Genomic DNA, 16902 nt, shown 5'->3' on the forward strand with positions numbered 1-16902 from the left:
CGTATCACTTGTCGAGTTATAACGGTTTTAAAAACGTGAAGTTAGCGAAATTTTTTTTAAAAATTGAGGATCAATTACTGAAAATTATGCGTAAATTGATGCTCCAGAATCTTTAAACGGCATACCAGCGGAATAAACCGTTCGTGAGTTATGGGCAAAATAGAAAGGTTTTGGCATTTTGCCAAAATTTAAAATTCGTGCAATCATTTTTTAGTTAAAGCCAATATTTAGTGTCTTAATTGATCCTCCCAATTTTTCAAACGGAATGTCAAAAAATTAAAGGAAAGTGAGTTATCAACAATAAATATTTCAAGGTCAAATTTCGACCTGACAAAATATGAAACTTATATCATTTTTTAGTTCTCTGTTGATAACAAGTGCTTAAGAAGTTTAATACCCGAAATTAAAATGTAAAAGTTAATAACAAAAGTAATGAAAACAAATTACGGTACACTAAAACAAAATCTAGTGCAGCGAGAGACATTCTATTATTTTTGCCATTATCTAATGATTGTAAATTTTTTTATGAGCTTACTAAATGTTTCAAGGTCAAATTTATACCACTGAAATTATATATGCACTGTCCTATTAAATTTTATCGATTTAAAAGGCCAATGATAAAGCTCGAAAGCCTATTATATTACTCTTATAATAGTATATTCTTTTATTGATGGATCTTATATGAAAAATATTAGAAGAATGTATTAGTAATCTTGAATTACAAGTAGCTATCTCGAAAAATTATGTATTATTTTTTTGTAATTGTCGTTATATTTTAATATAAGCCGAAGATTTTAAATATTATCTGTATTTCATATTTAGGTACAAACGATAGTGTGTTCTAGGGGTAGGTATTTACTTCTTAAATAATTTAAAAACTAATAAACTTTGAGATTAAAATTATCTCCCCCCCCCCGCTCCCCCCATCCCATTTATTTAAATTATAAAAAAATTAACCACATGTGTTAATAAATCAATTATTAATTTTTAATTTGATGAATATAATATTCCATTTTATAAAAATATTGGAAATTATAAAAACCATTAATATAAAAGGTAAAATCATTATTATATAATAAAAACTTAAAAAATATGTAATGTAAAGAGTAAAATAATGAAGATCGATTGAAGACAATATGTTTTAGAAAATAAATTAGTTTTTATATAACGAGATAAATGTTTGGGTAAGTTTAAAAAATTTAATTTGAACGCTTCTATAAAATAAATCCATTTTTTTTATAAAATGAGGTTTGATCCGCTAGATGGCGTCTTTTTAAAAATGTTTCATGATCTATAAATTTATATTTAAAAATAACATTTAAGTAAACAATTAAAGAGGACAAAAAATAAGTTGAAATAACTGGGGTAAGGGGGTCTTGAGATCTGAGGACATAACGTTGTGTATGCCTAAAGATTTTTTACCCATAGCTAGCAGAAACGCTTGGACATCTATCAAATCTAGATGTTTACCGAATATTATTTTAGCTAAAATCTTGATAGGGCCTTTTTGAAAAATCGACCTTTATACACTAACTAAGATAGTTGTCTCGACACGGCGATTTGAGTTGATTGTAAGATTTTTAAATTTGAGAAATCTTTCAAACGGGTTCAGTGAATATCATATATTAAGATATTTGTAAAATTGTAAATACAAATATTAATAATTTAATGAGGTTATTTTTAAAAAAATATTTTCAATTTATTTAAATATAATAAGTATAAATCCATATTACAGATTTTAATTAATGATGAAGAAAAGATTTTTGCGAAAAGGCGTCTTTTTAATTTATAGATTACCACACCCATTTAATCGGATAATAATAGTTTGGATAAAGTTATTGAACATGATAGTTTACAAGAAAATACTTGGAAGAAGGTCAACGATTGGAGATTTGGAACGATAATGATTGAATAAAAGAATGGATGAGAAGGAAAATATTTTGCATTTTTAGGAGTCCGCTAAGCTGTAGTACCCTGATTTTATATATTTTATCCAAAACCTTATTTGCTGTTCCTGCAACAGAATATGATAAATTAAGGTTGCAGGAATATATTTAATAGAGGTTAGCGTTAAAAGATCTTTTTTAACATTATAAATTCATGAGATGGGCACTACACTTGGAAAATATTATGATAGTCTAAATAAATAATTTTTATAATTTATACATGACTATGCTTTGCATTTTTAAATATATTTTGCCTAATAAATAAATGAAAATTTTTTTATTTTTTATACTAAAGTTATGTCGTTTTTTTTAAATTATGATTTAATGATTTGAATATAGAATTTATTATTTTTTTTAAATTCAAAAAAATTCCTAAACCCGAGCTGAACCCGAAACCAACCTCTGATTCAACAATATTCCCATCTAGATTTAAACTTTTAAAATCAATTAAAAAATGATGCCGGACATACTTAATATTTTTTTATACCTTGAACCGAACCTGACTAAAGTTTTTGCCGGGTTTCGCATCCCTGGATAAAACTATTATAAATAATCCTTTTATTTAAAACGTCAATTTAACCCCATATTTTTAAAGAGATTTTAGCCAAAAAAATAATATTAAGAATACTTGGAGATTTTGCCCTTAGATGGTAGTAAGGTTAGATATATTGGCATAACCTCGAGGCTCATTTAATTTAGGTTTAACAATACTAGATATATATTTATCTATTATTGAATTTTGGTTTTATTCCGAGATAAAATTTAAAATGGGGAGAGGAAAAAAAAATTAACTCCATATCATTATGACTTATAATGTAAAAAGAAATTTATTTTTTTTAAATTTATTAGAGTTTGTTACTATTTAGGGTACCGGTTATGATTAAAAGTACCCGCCGATACCACGAGATAATTCTGATCTCAAGATAGTCTAATTCTTAAGAAGTCTGTAATATATTCACATAAAGCTCCAAGCGCGTAGCCAGCGGTTGAGGGGGGGGGATTATTGCATAGCCAAAAAAGTGCAAAATTATTTATAAAATATTTTTGAAGAAATTTAAATAGCTTTCTTGAAGCACAACCTTATCCTATTTCAAAAATTAAATATTCCCATTTTTAAATTATAGCGATAAGTATCTTATTACATTAATGCCTTTTTTTTCTTTGTATTTTTTTCTCTTCCATTTTTGAATCTTAAAAACACTGATGAACTTAAATTTTTTTTATCAACCTTAAAAAACAAAGAACCGATATTACCAAATATTTCTCATACTAAACTTCTGAAGATGCAGACTATGGCTACCTCCTTTATTCATCTGACAGGGTTTTGCAAAAACTCTCATAAAATCGAAATAAACTTTTCTTTATATAATTTCGCGCTATTAAAAACTACTTTGGAACAGTAATTTGATTGAGATAAGGCCTGACGTGCCTTTATCTTACTATCTTGACCTGAAGAAACTAAAACACTAATATTCCTCTACAAATATACGGCAAAACAAAAATCCAAAGATTTCATACAAATATTTCTCAAGATATTGAGATGATATATATCTATATATTATATCCCAAATCTCAATAGTAAAGGTTACGTTAATGCCCAACTATAATGGGAATCTATTAGAAACAACTATCATAGTAAAAAAAATGCAAACTTTGGGGGTTTAAAATAACGACAGTCTTTTTCTTCCTTTAAATTTAGTAATTAATGATCGAAACTTTAAATAGTATTTCTGAGTTACAACAATTTATAGAATTATAATATATAGCATATAATCAATTTTAGTTTAGGTATTTAAAATGTTAAAAGGTATGATCAAAGATAGTAAATGGGTAGGGTAGTTTTTAGTTAAGTTTACAGCGAAATCATACATTTACTTTTATAGTAATTCATTAATTGAAAAACATTATAAATATATGGTATATATTATGGGTATGATAAAGATTAAATTAAGATAATCTAAATTCTAAAGCTTGTGGGTTTCATACATCATATTATGATTGTTAAATCCCTTATAAATTTTGTTGATAACGAGTATAATATGATTTAAGAGAGAAACATCGTCTATCATATTTTTTGCATGGCAGATAATAAGAACATGGTTTTTAAGCTTTCATTTGATTATATTATTTATGGCACTTATATGATAAATTAAAAAAAATCTATACGATAAAATATAATATAAATAAATTTTCCTTTTTTTAAAAAAAAAAGTGTAAAAAAACATTTCTGTTATATGGTTAGATTTGAGCCGATTTTTAAAAACGGCTAACTCAATTTTTTAGCCGGAAAAATATTTTCTAAGCCTCGAGATTTCGCTTATAGATGTTCAAACCTTTGTACCATCTACGACCAAAATCTTCAGGCTTGCGTAATGTTTTCTTGGATAGAATATTGAGTTAGCCGTTTTTAAAAATCAGCTCAAAAACGAGCCTTTTAACAACACTAGGTGTATATCATCATAATCTATATAAGGTTATTTTTAAGACTTGAAACTATATTATTTATAATGTACCTCTGGTTCTCTATACACGGATTGTTGGGGCGAAATTAAATTATATTCTTTTGAGATACGCAAGCCTATTTACATCGAGTCAAACAGATCTTACAATATTGGCGTTTACCACAAAAAAAAACATATTCTATACTAATTTTAGATAAGATTTATTCTTGACCCCAATCAATTAACTAGTGATTCTTGTTAAATAATTTACAAATATTATTATCATGCAATCTGTCTGAAGGTATATTGATTCATGATTTATCAAAAAAAAATCAAATATCTTGCCCAATTTTATTCAGAGGATATTAAAGTATCTGAGGGCCAGTCAATTTAAGAATCATAAAGATTATTCTAGTAGATAATCTTCCCCAAGAAACATCACCGAAATGTTAAAATATATTAAAAACTATATTTTAACAACTATGCCAAACATGAGAACCTTTTCTGAAAATCCATTGTGGCTCTACTTAATATACATAGAGATTTTTTTGTTCCTCAATGTCTTAAAAAAAATTGGATCAACATTTATAAAAAGCGCCCACACTCCTCTTACCCCCATTCCTATGAGAACATTTTTTTGCACTTGGCATATTGGCATCGAGGTGAAAAGAGGGGGGGGGGGTGCTATTTATTCTTTAAATTATCTATTCATATGTTTATCGATTGAAAACGAGGCACTAAAGTTGCTAACTATAGGAAATATAATTTTAAAAAAGATAAATATATTTTTTAAAAAAGGACTAATTTTATGTATTTTATTTTAAAAAAGAAAATTTTTACCTCTTATAATAAACCTGCTATTAAGTTTTAAAATATATTCAGGAAAAACTTAATTAACATAATAATCCAATAAAAAGAAGAAAATAAATATTGTTTATGCTAAAGTATTTTATGTAAGATGCCATGCCAGATTAAATATAAATAGTTTAAATAATTATTACATCATTAAAAAATATATAATTTAACAATTCTAGAAATTTTAAGAAATTTAACAACCAACGACTTCATAATACAAGGTATAATAATGGGAATATAATTAGTGCAAATGATAATACGAGGAGGAAGGGGGGGGGGGTAATTTAAAAAAAAAAAAAGGGAAGAAGAAGAAGTAATTAATGGTAAATTTATTTTTGGGTCAAAATAGATAATTTATAAAGAGTACAAATTAGAAAAATATTTTTAAAAAAAATAAATTTAGAAATCATTGATACATACGTAGGGTTTAGCCAAACCCATAAAAAATCTTTAAAAAATGATGAATTTACGTTGAAAACTATTAGCCCATATGCGTATTTTAGTCATATCGGATTATAGGCTCCTACTACCACCAGTAAAATAAATATAAGTTTATTTATAGGAAAATCAATTCTGCACATTTTTTATTATAATTAATATATTTGGTAAAAAAATTCTAAATGTTTATGTCTTCGATATTTTCAATTACAAGATAAAGAAAGTATCGATAATTAGCAGCAGCTGCTATGCCTTGCTTCTCTACATTTTCCCTTTTTATAAAAATCCTTGTATATAGAAGACGTAATTTGTTGTTTTTCACAAACACTTACATAAAAAATAAGTGTTGTTTTTGAGCTCGCGCCTATGGCGCAATTTTTAAGTTTAAATTTAGCTGGAAGCTACCCTTCAATAGGTTATGCTATATAGCGGATCAACAAGGAGCGCCTGATTTTTGGATAAGTTATATATATATATATAATAATAATAAAGTTTTATAGAATTTTCATAAAATTTGGTTGTTATCTAGAAAATCGCTATACAATGACCAGAGGGTCTCTGTAAATAAAAAAAAAATTTTTAAGCTTGCCATTATATAAATAATAATCAAAATATAAAACACGCCAATTTACACTGCCTGAAATAGTATTTAAAAATGAATTACATTTTTTTGTTATTTTACGCCATCTTATGGAAATTAGTTTATCAAAATTTTTAAAAATTGGCAAATAATAAAAGATGAGTTATTATTCTTCTTTTTCAATGATATATTATTCGCCTTTATTACCTTTATATTATACATAGCTATACTTCATAAATATTTATTTTAGATATTGAAACATGATTTTAAAAAAATTATTGTAAATTATAAAAAATAAATAGTATATGTCACTGATTTACAAACAAAGACAATTCATTGTAATATCATATCTTCTCGAAAATAAATTGAAAAACGTCCATATCTGTTGTTAATATATTTAAATTTTATTTTAAATTATATTAACTTAATTTTTATCTTACGGATTTATTGTATTATTTATTTTAGTGATCTGCATCGGGACTAATTTTTCAAGCCCAGCCCGGCCCGAATTTATTTAAATATAGAAATTAATTTTTATAATAATTCAAAATAAACAATATATGTTATTTGGCGTCTATTTTCTATAAATAAAATCACATATTTTTATTTTACATAAAAAATTCAACATAAAATTGATAAATTTAGATATATTTTAAAAAATTTCTAAAGCCCGACCCTTCGGGGCCAGAGCCTTCTTTTGCAGATCTCTAATTTTTTTCACTTGACATAATATTAATAGTTTAATTGATTGTTATGACTAAATTGAATTCGGAAAAGTATATATAGACATGTAATTTAGTAGATAAAGATAGTTGTATTTTAAAATCAATTAAATAAAATAAATTTATTTTTTATAACTCCTTACCTACCTTCACTTTTTCAGCATGGTGGCAGCGGAAATTATCCTTTTAAAATTTTCTTTTAATTTTTTTTCTTGAATAAATAAAGATTAGATTATGGGCACTGGAGTTGTTACACTAAATGGAAATGAATATGATCAAACTAGATGAACCAATTATGGGCAGTGGAGTTGTTACACAAACGAAAATTTTTTGATTAAATTAAAAAGGATTCTTAAAGATTATATTAATTGAATTCTAATTATCATATCAGATTGGATATATAAAGTAAAAAAAAATATTTATAAAATAAAGATATTGTAATAAAAAATAAAAATTGATAGATTATTTTCACTTTCACATAAATATAATATAAAAATTTTTATAAAAAGTAAATTAATTAAAATATTTTTGATGTCCAACACTATTATCTTGTTTTTTCCGGAATATATCGGCTATATGCAATCTTATATTGCTTAGATTGATAATTTTTTTAAAGATAGTAAGCTCAACAGAAGATGTGGTGGCTATGCTATTAACTATTAGTTTACCCGATAGTATCTTTAGCTTAGTTAGGGCCATATCGACAGATGAGGAGTTTGTGTCTCCAGACGCTTTACTGAAAAAGCTCAAGCTTTTATTTAATATTAGGCAGATAAACATAAAATTAATACACGTAAATTTAAATGAAATTCTTGAAAGAAATTTTAGTATATAAAGATAAAAATGATAATAATATAAATATATAAATATAACCATAAGATCACACGATGAAATCTTAAAAGAATATTATGACTGTGTAAATAATGAAATGAATCTTATAAATAAAAAAAATTAGTGAAATATATTATTTAAAGAAATTTTAGTAACTAAAGAAAACAGTGATAATGTAAATATAATACATAATATAAATGAAGTAGATGAAATTCCCATACATTGTGCATTTATTGTGAGACTTTATGTAACACATTTGAAGTGTTAAAAATAATAATGATATTAATTATTATTAAATCGACAATTAAGAAAATTGCTGATTGAAGAAATACATTTTTTTTTATATGGCTTACCATGAATCTTTTGTTTTGCTGTCCAACAAAAGAAAATTTTGATTTGTGTCAAGTCTGGATATACAATACATGTATAATTGTTAATTTACACAAGGATTAACAACATAAAAAAAATCAATAATTTGTTTGATTAAATTGTTTTTTTTATAAATTTTTATAAAATAAATTCGGTTTGGTATATCATGATATCATGCAAACTCCCTCTCATTTGATTCATTTTGCGACTGTTATTCCAAAAATGTCCACCTAGAAATTCAGTAATCTCAGAAATAAATCTTCAATAGTTTAAAAAAAGAATTTGTGTTACCATTGTCAGTCTGAGAGACCGTCCTCTCAAGCTGTAATGAATAAACAAATCGATAATTCAGTGTCCATGCCAACGAATATTTCAATGTAGCATAATCCAGACAGTTTGGGAATGACATACTATGATCATTGGCCTTTTCATCTGACTTTGATAGCTCGACAAATTTTGCATTGAAGCAGGGGGACGATAGCAATTTCTCTCATAATATCAATAATACTCACCATGAACATATATATGATATGGGAAGATCCTCTCAGTTTATATTTTATGTATAACATACGACTCTATGATTTAAATATTCAATAGATATTATATACAATATTTGGGTAAATGCCTCGCTCTTTTATTAATGATTATATCATCAATTGCCAGTTTAATTTGTTCATCACTTGATTTTGCATCAAATTCTGTTTTCGCGAGCTTTTCATTTCAATATAAATATTTAAATTTTGGCCAGTCAATGCATGGTCAGACAATACTCACCTTTCTATTATTATTAAGCGCCTTTATATATCTATTAAATTAAACTTTTAAAGTCTATTTTTTGTGTAAATAATGTTAAATGTCTAAGGATAATATTTATACAAAATATCAGTAATCTAAATTAGTAATATTTATACATAACAAAAAAATGTGTAACGTGATTTTTCCAGAAATAGGCACTAAAAAAAATTTATTTAAAATATTTTTTTATTGGATTGCTATAACTTAGGTAAGGTACACATCATAAATGCACACCTTTTGACCAATTTTGAGAGAAATCGGTCCAATAGATAATAAGTTAAAGGGTGGTGGCCAGTCTTCAAACATGGCCATTTATGGCATATTTCTCCTAGTTTTTCTAATATCTGGAGTTGTAATTGTTTTCCTTGATTATTCCTTTAATAGTTGTTGTATCTCAATGTCCACTGTTGTCTGTTATCGCACTTTGATTACGTATATTGACTTCTGTTGTCCTCATAGCTAACCATTTATCGATCTGCTTCCATCTTTTTTACCTCGCTGCCCATCTAAATATTTTACTGATGATGTTTCACCATCTATTTTTTCATTTACAAATATATTTTATACTTTAGCAATTATTTTTTTTTTTTTCTCTTTAGCTTTCACCTTTTCTGGTAAGCTCCTTCAACATCTTCCACTTTATGTTATTCGTACTATCTTCTTTATCTATTTTATACTTTCATATTGGCTCTAACTTTATGGCCCCATTGAAGTTTTGGCCTTCCTCTTTTACGTTTGCCCATCACTTCCAATCTTTCAACTTTATTTCGACAGTTCATAGGCCTTCTCATTGTGTGCCCATACCACCTAAGTCTGTTTACCATTAACTTAGTCTTAATGGGCACTACCTTTAAACTATTTAGTATTCTTGCAATTGGGTGCACCCATCTTTCTTGAGCATATCTCAGCAATCATCCTCAGCATTCTCATCTCCATAGTTTGTAGACTTCTCTCGTCTGATTCTTTGGTTGGCCATGTTTCAGAACTATATAGAATAGTTGGTTGTACTATGGAACTGTAAATTTTTCCCTTTAACTTGTGTGGGATTCTTTTGTCAAATAGCACTCCAGATAAAGATCTCCACTTAAATCCACCCTTGATTAATCTTATCTTTACCTTTTTCACAGCGTTTGTTTGTATAGTGGAGCCCAAATATTTTCAGCTTTCAAAAAAAAAAAAAAAAAAAACATTTATATCAATACTCTCCGCGTTCATCTCCTCCTATCACCATATACTCCGTCTTTTCTCTATTTACTTTTTAATCCGTGCGTTTCTAGGATATTTATCCAATTCACTAACCTTTCTTTCATTTCATCCTTGGATTCGGCAAGTATCACAATATCATCTGCAAATATCATATTCCACGGGACTGTTTGAGGTATAGACCGTGCTAATACATCTATTACTGTAATGCAGAGAAGTGGGCTGAGAGCCGACCCTTGATGAACTCCTTCTGCTATTGTGAAGCCTGCTGAAGTACCTGTTGTAATACGGACCATTGTTGTATGTCCCATATACATATCCTCTATTATTCTTATATATTTTTCGGGAACTTTTTTGCGGCGTAGCGCCCACCAGATAAGTTTTCTTGGGATTCTATCGAAGGCCTTTTCTAGATCGAGAAAGACCATGTAGCTTTTTGTTCTTTTCCCCGTATTTTTCACTCATTTGCCTAATTGCATGGATAGCATCGGTTGTTGATCTTCCAGGTATAAAGCCAAACTGTGTCTCTCCTATTTCGACTATATCTCTTAATCTTTTTTCTATTATTTTTTCGTATAGTTTGTGACAGGACATTGTTTTATGCTCCTTGTAATTTTTGGGCTATTGTGTGGATCCCCTTTATTTTTGGAAGATAGAAACCAGATAGCTCTGCCTCCATTTTTTGGGGAATCTCTCATTTCAAGTATTTTTTATTGTACAGATTTGTGGAGAGATGTATTCCATCATTCCTAGTGTTTTTTAAGGCTTTCTATTGGAATATCGTCTTGGACCCTAGCTTTGTTGTTTTTCATATGCTTGAGACATGTGATTATTTCTTTATTCTGTTATAGGTTGTATTTAAGGCTTTGACAAGGGGAGTGTTCGTCGAGGATGCAACAGGGAATAAAGTTGAGGGCTCCTGAAAATATTCTTTCCATCTATTCATTATTTCTTTTCCTTTATTATCAATTTCCCATCTTTATTTTTGATTACTTTCGGAGCTCCGTTTATATCCCTAGAGTTCTTTTCTTCGCTGTTTGGCTAATCTGTATATTTTATTTTGCCCTTTTGGTATGTAGATCTTCTATGATGTCAATGTGCTGTGATTTGGTCTCAGCCACCGCCTTTTGTAGCTAATCTCTTGGATTTCTTGTATCTTGACTTGTCATCTACTTCTTGATTTGTACTATATTTTGCAAAGGGCTTTTTTCTCCTGTATAGTGGTTTGTACCTCTGATTCTACCACCATAGTTCTTTGTGTGATTTGTTGCCTCCTCTTGTCAAGCCTAGCGTCGATTTTGCAGTGTCTATTAATCTGGATGAAAGGTCTGTCCATATTTTTTCACTGACTTGTGAGCAATTTATTGTTTCAATGTTTGCATTGATTGCAAAGGCATCTGTCATTGTTTTTAATTTGCCCCATTTGATGCATGGTTCCAGTTTTTTATCTATTTTGAGTGATTTTATTTGAGATTGTAAATCCATGATTAGTAGCTTGTGTTGCAGCATGATATCTTCCCTGATGACTTTGCAGTCTATTACATCTTTTAATCTTTCATGAGAGATTAGCATGTAATCTATCTGTGTTTTCCTAGTACCCACTTTCATATGTTATTAAATGACTATCTTTTTCCTATAGCAGGTGTTGGTTAAGGCAAGGTCGAAGGCTTCAGCAAATTTCCAAAGACAAGCCTCATCATTTCTTTCTTCGTATCCAAAACCACCATGATGCCTTTTGTAGCTATCTCTTGCTTTCCCCACATGCGCATTTAAGTCACCACCAATTATGACTAGGTCATCCTTAGGGATTTCCAATACGGCTTCATCAAGGATAGCTCTAAAGTCATCTTTCTTTTCTTCCTTGCAACCCGTTTGAGGAGCATATACTGGATAGGATGTGTAGTATTGATTGACCAATGCAGAGTTTTATCTTTCATTAGTCTATCAGAGATCCTGTTGACTTCTACAACTGAGGAGGCTAAAAAAAAAAAAAGACACTGTTCCTATTGATAACAAGTCCATTATAGTACAATTTATACCCATCTCCAATCATCAAAGTCTTCTGTCCTTCCATTTCGTCTCAGACAAACGCTATATCAACTTTCTCCTGTTCAACATTGATGCCAATTCTCTCGTCTGGCCTTGCTGTCCCAATATTCAAACTTCTGTCTTGTCTTCTTTGCTTTGGACTTTACTTTATTTTTTCAGGATGGAGGTCTACACCCTGCGCGTCGCATGGAGGGAACGCTCTAGCTTTCATATTCATATTTTCATTTGTGTCCTTCATTTGTTTATTGAACAGGTATCCTTAGCATCCGTGCCCGTCGGTGACCGGGTGGTTATCTCTAAGCTCCGAAATTCATCATACCACATGTCTTTACACATCAGTCATCGAAGAAAAACTTGAAAGTTTTTATGGTTCTTACCAGGATTGAACCCGCGTCCTTGTTCATGCTCGTGTTTCCAAGCCTACATCTTACCCATTAGGGCCACCCCGGTGATCTACTTTAGCAATTATATCATTTTTTTAATTCTTTCTTCTCTATTCCATTCCATATATACTCAAATTCGCTTATTATATAATGTTATTTTTACTAGAGATTTTCTGACGAATATTTTTATTTATAGATGATATTTTTTTTTACCTCTTCTATTACTCTACTATACGAACTTACATTTATTATTTAACATACGGCTTACCCAATTGTTATACATTTCATTTTTATCTTAAACGGCCCCATTAAATTTAGTTAAATATGAAGCATGTGACCTTTCCAGGTGAAGTAATCTCAATCGTTCAATCAAATCTTTGGATTGATGAAGTCCGTCGATGAGCACACACCCTCCAGCTTTATGTATTCGTCATTAGGGGCAACTTCGTAATAAAAGTGTTTGCCTTTTCAATATCAGTTAGTTTTGAGTCCCTAAATATGGCCTCAAATAATCTTATAAACATCTTAACATTGCTTGAAAATGTAGGGTATTCTATTAATATTTTTAATTTATACCAATGGTTTCATTTTTATCAATTTTTTTCATTTATTTAAATAATTTATGATTTTATCAATTTATTATATGTTTTATAATAAAAAATATATGAGTATTCCACGATCTTCTCTGATATCGTTTCGTGTTTATCGCAAATACCACGCCGTCTAATCTATATATTCCGCACCATGGATATATCGATGAGCCATCAGCCTGTCTTCTAAGTCATCGTAATAAAAATGAGCTCTGGATCTTTTCTTGTGTATTTGCAGCACGAAATCGCTGAAGTATTCATCGTAGACGTATTTGATATTGTATTTTGATAGATATTTAACGACTATTAAATATTTGTATGTCTTGATCGGATTGGTTGAACTGCCACCATATAATTTGGCTCCTAGTAAACGCACGATTTAATTTTTATCCAAACATATTACAAGTTTTAAGAAACATTAACAACCACATCAAATAATGTTCGGGAAAGAAAATATTAATATTATCTATAAATGATAATTTTTCAAATCATTGCAAAAGTCGTATGGCTGGAAATAATCCCTCGGTATACCAATATATTAACTCATTTTAATCCTATTTTTCGTTTAAACCTGAAAGTAACTTGCAGAGCTTTACTATCTAATCCCAGAAATGGCCGATGCGTTTTACTACTTCTATACCTTTGATAATTAGTTTTTATTTGAACTATTTGATTAAAAAATAATTAGTAACATAACATGCCCTTTTGTAAAGTATTTGCCGCTTCTAAAAAAAATTAAAATAACCATCATTTATTACTTATTCAAATATAATAAAAACTTTGAAAAGTCTTAAATATTGGTCGAGTCATTTCAACTTTGAAGCATTAGATTATTCCTGACAAACTGAAATATAAAACACAATCAGGACAAGTTATTTACTTTCCAGTATTTATCAATCTTTTGTTTGGAAATATTAATTTTATAACTTTCGTAAGCTATACATCGCAATACCCATTGGAGTAGCCAGGGTTTTGCTAAGGGAGATTTTTTTCTTTATAAAAATGTTTTTTTCTTTGTAAATAACATTTAAAAAATAAATGAATTTGTTATCGGTTTCCTGAGATTTTTTTAAAAAAAAATGGATTCTGATATAGTATAATCGGCTGAATACAAGGAAAATTATTTATCTCAAAGCCTAATATCTTAGGCTAAGAATATGCTAGAAGGTTCATGCATTATTATCGTTTCGAGAATATAATGCTAAAAGATGAACGAGCCAAAAATCGAGGTTCTAGATTGAGGTTTCGGTCGCTATATTTGTTCGGTCCAAGTCTAGGTTCAGTTTTCTCTTCCTAAATTTGTTAAAGTTATAGGTCCGGTTCCATGTTTGGATTTTTTTTTTCGAACAACAACTTTTTTTCAATATTAAATTTTGAAAGTATAAAACAAAATTATTTATTCTTAATTTGATTTTCAAAAAATAAAACGACAAGATTAATGTTAAGTAACTTCAGCGCAAATTATAATAATTATATTTAAAAATTTTAAAAATAATATAAAATAACTCGTTTAAAATATCTTTTAATAGATTATTCAACTGACCATAAAAAAAAGAAATAATTATCTTTTATATTATACTTTTTTTCTGATTTAAATTAGATTTAAATGATTTAATTTAAAATAGAACCAAAAAACTATACGAAGCATGAAAAATAGCTATTTAACAAAGTTTAAATTTAATATATATTAAATTATTTAAATTATAGCACATTTATATTATGACGTGTTAAAAGGTCCTCCTATAATTTAAGGCATAAAATAGAAAATTGAATTTTAAAAATCAAAATAATATAGAGATTTATTCAAACCCTGTAATCCTCACATTCTGACTATCTTCATCTCCATAGAGATCTCTTTTTAAAAGATATAGCAGGTTTTAATATATATTATTGGAACCCAATATCTAGGATAAAATAAAAATGTATACCACCATTCACTATAAACAGAATTGTATTCACTTTTTTTATATACTAGATATTTTAATATATTATATTATTAAATGTTTCACTTTCTAAGTTTTCATTTGATTATTATAAGCATATTTTATTTTCATTTATGGTTTAAATAGTCATAATCGAAAAATAAAAATCTAAATTATTTGCTAAATAAAGCAACCTAGGTTATTTATGTATAATATGTTTAATTTCCTCTTATTATATCCTATCTTAATTTATTTTAAACGAAATTTAGCCGAAATCTCACTTACTCGTTTTTTCGTTAAGTTTCCGAGTATAAATATATTTTGCAAAAAATAAATAATTGAAATTAATTCTTCACTGATATTCCTAAGTCATAAAGCCCCGTTCTAGAATTAGAGGTTAGAATCTATGAAAAGTGTTTAAGGGCGTTAATCTTTAGGCATTTATTGACAGGATTTATATACTTTATAATAGGCAATCCAACAAAAAAATCGAAAGGTTCTGGAGATAAAATATCTCCCGAATATATCCCGAATTGGGAATTCAGTTGGTGCTATTGTAAAAGTCTGCAATAACTATGAAGACTTTTTTGGGCAGTTTAAAGAAACGGGATCTAGCTGTGTCCGCATGGAATTCATGATTACTAGGAGAATCGTTTGACATACCAGCAAAGATGCGAAGGGAATTTGTAGTTTGCATGCTTAAATTAAGCAATTTTTATAAGATAACAATGGTGTTATATAGCCAAAGAGAACTGCACGGGTTTTCTGTAACCCAACCCGAGCCCACATTATAAAAGATATTTTTCGGGTCGGCTAAGGTGGGGTTGTAAGATCTGTCCCACCCGAAACTCAACCCCCGACCCGAAAAGTAATAATATATATATCCTAAATAATTATCATAATTAATAATGTCAATTATAAAGCCATATCATTTTTTATTTCAGTATTTTATAATTTACAAACAACCATATATCAAACTATTTTATGTGATTATATTATAGTACATTGCATTGCATTAACGATATTATTACATACTTTACTTTCATTATATTCTATCAAGTTAAATAAAATATATTTTACTAACATCTATTTAGATAAATAGCCTTAATTTTCTTATTAAAAATTATTTCAGTGAATGCCAAATTAAAAAAAAAATTGGCGAAAAGATTAAGAGCAATGAAAGTAAGAGAAAATGCCAATGGCAAATCTGAGGCCCGGGAAAAGGTTTCATTTATATATGATAAAAAATGAAAAAATTAATTATTTAAGTGGCAATTTTCGCAAATATATATGTTTATAATTCTATAACAAGAGGTTAGTATATTTATACATAATTTTTTTTTAAGGTTATTATAATATTCAACCTCAAATTGTAAAATTTCGTGCTCGGATCGGGTTGGACTAAAAAAATGTGTACTCGGACTCGGGTCGGGTTCGGAATTTTTTTTAAATTAAATTCGGTCTCGGTTTGGGCTTAGACTGCGAAAAAATTATTTTGCAGACCTTTATGTAGCCATATATGCGTTTGATACATGTAATAATCTTGAAGCGAGGTATCTAACTTATCAGAGACTTGCCATTGACCTGTTAAAGGTTAAAAAGACTTAAAAGGCCTCAAAAATTAAATTGGTAAAATGAGATGATGCATACTTGAGAAGGTATTTTTGATTAGACAAGAATGCTCTAATACCGACTAATGTAAGTGTCTTAATTATATATATAATATATATATAGCAAAAATTTTTTAAAATCAAAAACGATTTCTTATGGTTGCTGCC

This window comes from Gordionus sp. m RMFG-2023, chromosome 2 (genome assembly GCF_954871325.1).
Source record: "Gordionus sp. m RMFG-2023 chromosome 2, tfGorSpeb1-WG-v2, whole genome shotgun sequence".
NCBI lineage: Eukaryota > Metazoa > Nematomorpha > Gordioida > Chordodea > Parachordodidae > Gordionus > Gordionus sp. m RMFG-2023.